Source organism: Poecilia reticulata, linkage group LG12 (genome assembly GCF_000633615.1).
Source record: "Poecilia reticulata strain Guanapo linkage group LG12, Guppy_female_1.0+MT, whole genome shotgun sequence".
NCBI classification, from domain to species: Eukaryota; Metazoa; Chordata; class Actinopteri; order Cyprinodontiformes; family Poeciliidae; genus Poecilia; species Poecilia reticulata.
In genome coordinates this window covers 2,723,044-2,729,595 of record NC_024342.1, presented here as the reverse complement: position 1 = coordinate 2,729,595, position 6,552 = coordinate 2,723,044, and the positions used below count along the sequence as shown (strand labels likewise).

Here is a 6,552-nt window from a genome sequence, read left to right as displayed (position 1 = left end):
TGTCCTGTGTGTCTCTGTGTTGCCCTGCGACAGACTGGCGACCTGTCCAGGGTGACCCCGCCTCTCGCCCGGAACGTTAGCTGGAGATGGGCATCAGCACTCCTCCCGACCCCACTGAGGGACAAGGGTGTAAAGAAAATGGATGGATGAATATATTATTCAATGATACTATTTTGTGTTCTATGTGGAAGAACACCAAGTGTTGTATGAGCGCATTGATCTCACTCTGTTCTTCGGTAAAAATATCCAATAAAGTAAACTAAGTCACGTTCCACTGAGGTTCTGTTGAGTTTTATATAGTTAAGTTATGAGAAGAAACATAACAAACTGGGGACGAGATTTAAACGGATCCCCAATGTGCTTGTAACGACAGAGAGGGGGAAAAATCTTGTGAAAGTGACACAAAGACAAGAAAAGGAGAACAGAGAAACCCTCTGTCTTGATGCTAATGTGGCTCGCTAGCTAATGGACTACAGAGAGAACGTGAGTAACGAACACCACGGAAAATGCCGGGAGGCGTTGGACAAATGAACATTTTTGAAAACAGCACAGAGGACTGGACAACGTGGAGCGAGTTGAACAGCACTGTCTGGCTAACAAAAGTAGAGGATGAGAGGAAAGTCGCTGTTTCACTGAGAGTAATGGGAGCTAAAACCTTATAACTTGCTGCGCAGCCTCATCACACCAGTCAAACCAGCAGAAAAAAGTTTCAAGGAGATCACAGATGTTCTCCAAAAACATTTCCAACCGAAGCCACTGGTCATAGCCGAATGATTCAGATTTCATAAACGAAATCAGTTAAAAACCGAGTCTACTTCAGAGTACGTCGCGGAGCTTCGGCGGCGTCAGTTCGGGGAGGGGCTGTCAGATGCCCTGAGAGACCATTTTGTCTGTGGGCTGCACAATGAAAGCATGCAGAAACGACTCCTCACTGAGGATAATCTGACGTTGCATCGGACATTAGAAATTGCTATATCTATGGAAACTGCAGTAAAGGATGCAGGAAAGCTTCAGGGAAAATTCACGGTGCTGTGTTCTATCAATAAAATGCGTGCGCAGCCTAATGATAAATTACAGATCTGTTACAGATGCAGCAAAAAGTCCCATGATGCTAATTGCTGGTTTAAGAATGAAGAATGTCTCCAATGCAACAAAAAGGGACATACACAGAAAATGCGCAGATCAAAACAATATAAGAAAAACAAAATGTGGCAAAAAGACAGGAAACTGCATGAAGTAAAGAGACAGACTCAAATTCTTCCCTTGAGCTGCAAACAGTACAAGACAAGGAGAAATTGAAGGATGGAATATGGCTCACACCTAAAGTACAAGGGGTAAGTTAAAGATGGAAATGGATACTGGGTCAGCCCTCTCACTGATCTCATATGAAGGTTACAGAGACAAGTTTCCAAACCTAAACATACACAGGTGAAAGAATAACTCCCTTAGGAAAACTAAAAGTGAAAGTGGACTATGAGAAAAAGAAATTCAACCTTGAACTTTATGTTCTGAAAAATGGTGGTGTTCCATTATTTGGACGCGACTTATTGAAACACATCCAACTCAACTCTAAAGAAATTAAGTCCATGAGACTGGCACCACACCTGAGTGCGTGTTCAGTGAAGGAAAGACTAGAACATGGCACTCTGAAAAATATTAAAGCACAGATCATATTGGAAGACAACGCAAAACCCAGATTTTACAAGGCACATCCTGTACAATATGCTGTACGGCCCAAAGTCGAAGCAGAGCTTCAACGCTTGGAAGAGCAAGGAAAACTCACCAAGGTGGAATGGTCAGACTGGGCTACACCAATAGTGTCAGTGAGCAAGAAAACAGGTGACAGTGTGAGAATCTGTGGTGATTTTAAGGTTTCAGTGAACCCAGTACTCCGCGTAGATCAGTACCCACTTCCCACTATAGAAGACATATTCACAGCAGTGGCAGGAGGCAAACACTTCTCAAATATCGACCTCGCCCAAGCTAATCTCCAGATGGAAGTAGAAGAGACATCCAAGAAATATCTAGTGATAAATAAATCTAGTGATAAAAAAACCGGAGCACCCGGACAAAACCTATGCATTTAAAGAGTGTCTCCAACAGTTAGTGAGACCAATTAGCCTAATTACTTTAGGCTATTTTTTCTCAATTTCTGTGACAAAAATCTTCCTGCCTGCTGGTTTAAAAGGTGGCCTTTCAGGCTTCCTTTTGCTAGGGGGACTTGACTTTAGCTGTTTTCAATTTTCTTGTGCTGTGAGGTTGTGTTCTTTAAAATCTGACTGACTTGCCTTCACCTAGAAGCAGAAATATTCAATTATGAACTGGCTGTATTTTGGGTAGCTGGAATTTTTTTATCTGGATCGGTGGTCGAGGTCTGAATTGTTGATTGTTGGTTTGTGTTTTGACTTTGCTTTCTTCTGTTGCTCCTTCCAAAGCCTCGTTGCTCTCTAGGGAGTCCTTCAAATTCTCGTGTTTCATCTTCTCACTGATATACAATTCAGCGTATATGCAGCTCAAGTGCTTAAGTCACCTTAAGCACTTGGTCGGTAACTTTAATGTGATTTTCTTTCATCTGCCTGTTTTTGGTTAGAACCTTTATCTGAAAATTTAAGGATTCATTTTCTTTCTTCAGGTCTCTGCACTCAGATTTTGTGTAGTCCGAACTTTTTCACAGCCTCTCTCTGCTGCTCCACGAGTTTACTCACCTGCAACAGACAACGTTCTTTTCTCATCAGATGTTGTACTAATATCCTGTTTATCTGTTTTTCCTCAGCTAATATGTTTTCCTCAGTTAAATCGATCCTTGCTTTAAACTCTTGCTTAGTTTTACCTATGGCTTCCTCCATTGGAGCTTTTGAAAGTAACCTTCGCTTTGTATGCTGTGATTTCAGACATCACAGCATACCGACTGGACCGGACCAGTCGCTGTGTGATGAAGACTGTCTGCCCCAGTCTTCTCAACCTGCAGTTTTGAGCCCCTATCAAGGATTTTTAAAGAGGTTTGAAGCTCTCTGACTTTATCTTTGTAGTGATTTACCTCGTGTTTTAACTTTAGTACTTGCTGAGATTCCAGGTATTTGTTTTGCTTGCGAGAACAGGTCAGCTCTTTGGTGATTGAATAAATGTTCTTTTTTATAACCACCTCCAGGCAGAAAACGGACACAAGGCGTTTTTCGATAGTTACTGGCATTTAATAAACTATGCCGTGAGAACTGTACAAAAACCTAAAATACTTTTTATAGAAAGAAAGACATTCATATAAAGAAGACAGCTACTACACAGCAAAACATTTACAATAAAGTGGCTTGACTTACAAAAACAGACTCATTACGTCATCTTTAAAAACGCGTGGCTAACAAACTCGACAAATTCTTAAAATAAACATTCTATTTACAAATAAAACTAAAATACGTACCTCATTGGCCGCTTCAACCTGAAAGGGTAAATGCAGAAACTCCATGTAGCCTCTTCTTGGGACCCAGATACATGAGCCTTGGTGCAGCCTCACCAAATCTCTCCATCAATTAAGAAAAAATAAAGCATGCTGCCCTCTACAGAGTGTGGCGTGTAACTAAAAATATGTGCCTAAATGAAACAACAAATTAAACATTGGATCCACTCCGGTAACCTTTGCACAACTTATAATAAACATAAAATATTTTACCTCACTTTATTTACACCAACTTAAAATCATAAAATTAAACCAAACTGTGTAACTGCCTCCGATGGCAGCCACATTATTCATAAGCTCAATTTGTTTGCGCTTTTTCCAAATCCTCCTCCTGTGTGTTCATAATCAGTAACTCACATCTTTCTCTAAGCCTTTTTAACCAATCCATAACCAAGGTAACCCATTCATCTGTAGTCTTTTCTTTAACTTGGGACTTTGTTAACGAATCAGTGTCAATTTGCGACATTTTGACTGTCCGACCGATAAAAAGCTACGAAAAGCTTAAAAAAAAAAATGCAATGTTAAATCCAATATAAAAAAAACGTGCTGCTACTTGAGTTCTGCAAGGACATTCAAGGCATGTTTCTTATGACATCACAACAATTTGACATAATCAGATTCAACGAGGCAAAAAACACATTTTATGCCATCACATTGATGAGTGTCGGGACCAAAATGGCGACCGGACCAGTCGCTGTGTGATGTAGCTGAGACACAAATTTCAATTTTCACTCCTCTTTGCCAACATAATGCTCTTGTTTTGATCTAGGAATGTCTGTAACTTCTATTTTTTTGTTCTATTCAACCTGATCAAGAGTGACATTGTTGCTAAGACTGCGATCAAGGACGAGAAAAGGCTAGCAGCTAACAAGCTAACCTCTGAGTTCAACGGTCATCTTCCAGAACCTAACGTATACTGCGATGCAACGGTCGGAGCACGGCTTTAAAAGGAAAGAGAAGGGGAAAACTAAAACCGTTTTCTCACTGCAACGAACGGAACGGCACGCTACGGCCTGGTTCCACCCGTACTGCAGCCCTGTTGTGTTTTTTTTTATTTTTTTTTTTTAGCCCTGTTGTGTTTGCATATAACTGAGGGCGGCATCGAAGCTTTACCTGACGTCATTATTTTTGAAACGAAACAATGGTTGCGATGTAGCGGCCGAAGCCTTTTCCTTAGAGATGCGGTGGAAAACTTTCTCTTTCCTCGTTGACCGATCTAGTTCATTCTGTACTGTTCATCAGGGAGTAAGCGGAGGAAAAAAATGACCTCACCATGGGACGAGGTAACAGCAGAATGTTGAGGGGAATTCATCGCAAATTAATAATAATAATAATATTAAAAAGAGCACTCTTTACAAAATACAGTAAGAACAGCTTAGTGAGAGCCAGCTAGACCCGATCAACAGCTGACTGCAAAGCAACCAACGGCTGACTCTAAACCAATCAGCTGCTGAATTCTAAGCAGCCCCGCTTGGCCGGTCCAATTGGAAGGAACCGAGTCGGTAGTTCTAATGCAAACACGGTCGGCCCTACTTTGAACCCGTTCCGTTCCTTGCAGTGCGAAAATGGCTTAAATCTATAGCTACAGACTTGCACAAAGGCACGATGTCATCGGCTGCAGTCAGTGGTTCCCGGATTTTCTCCCCATCTGATCCAGACGTAGGTATCCCTGCCTCCGATCACAGCTATATTGACAGAGCTCTGATCTGTCTCCTATGCTGGATTCTCACCCAGTTACCCCTGCTAAACCAGGGGAAAAGAAACTATAAGGTGACTTGTCTCTCTGTCAATTGCAAGACAACATTGCTAAGATAATCAATGGTCGCTCTCTGATAAATTAGAAAATATGGTCAGCTGTAACACCGTTAGCATCGATGCTCTGAAGAAGTCAATTGACTTCATATTTACGGAAATGGGGTATATGCCACGGACTTCCGTTTTAGCACTTCCGCATTTTTTTGCCACATAGAATGGTTCCGGCGCACAAGCAACAGTGCGTTAACAATGGCTCCTCAGTCGCTGCAGGACTATTAATTATTCAGACGTCCTGAAACGCTCCAACAACAAAGGATTTAAGATGGATGTGTCAAAACTTCACAATAACGTCGAAAGTAAGTTAATAAATCGTTTGTATTCACCATAATGCCTCATATGTCTGACGTAGCTAACAGGGACAAGCTTACAAAGGTGCTATGTAAACGTCAAGTGTTTTGATTATCTGTGCAGTGTGATAGATATAGATTTATATCTATATAAATATATAGAGATCTGTCTATATTGTGCCCTAGCTATCACTCGAAGCTGAAGTTAGCTTCCGAATGTAGCATCTAATTCAGAAAATAGCTGAAGGGCGATTACTCTCAATTTTTCACTATCTTGAGCTTTTTTAATGTGTTGTACTTTAAAAACTACAACACCTAGACATTTCAAACCTAACTAGATTATTCTGTACTAACAGCAGAATAAATAAAACATTTGTGAAACCTAATTAATTTGTGAAATGTCAATAAGATTCCAGAATGTATTAGAACTGAATTATTAAATTGGCATTATTTGTTATTTTAACTTTCCGTTTTCTTTTTTCTTTTTTTTTATATTTATTATAGGTGGAGTTGGACAGGAGTTCTGTTTGATGGCTTCCTGGAGGGAGATATTAGCTGAGCTAATGTTGCCAACAACTTTTCTCCTGCTATTAACGTTTTTGCTTTTCTTTATATATAAAGTATTTCTATCAGTTGCTCTTTTTCCGTTTTGTATACAGTATTTGTTTATACAGTATTTTTGTATTTTTACCTTAATGCTTACCTGGTCAGTTGAGGTGGAAATGTACATCCTCTTACTGACAAATGTCAGAACCACATGGACTGAGCTGGTTACGTCAGATCAATCTGAATCTTTATTTCTCATTAAAACATCTTCTTGTAATTTTAAGACATTGTTATAAAATTGCATCTTTATTCTGCTGTAACAATGACTGCATTCTTGCAATTCAAATTTCTTGTATCCTGACCGTAATGCTCCCTTATACAACTCACAGAACAGATGATTGAAATAAAGGCACTTTTTGAAAATATTTTCTGTGATTTTATTATAGAAATTGA

General features: G+C 40.0%; 1 protein-coding gene across 1 annotated transcript in view; it reads left to right on the top strand.

Annotated features, from left to right (window-relative positions):
- LOC103473208 (uncharacterized) overlaps nucleotides 1–3,081 on the top strand; it is an 11,308-nt gene extending 8,227 nt beyond the window's left edge. Inside the window, exon 2 of the transcript XR_534983.2 lies at nucleotides 2,892–3,081. The gene's annotated coding sequence lies outside the window, so the exon portion shown is untranslated. The remainder of the gene's footprint in view (nucleotides 1–2,891) is intronic.
- Nucleotides 3,082–6,552: the final 3,471 nt, after the last annotated feature.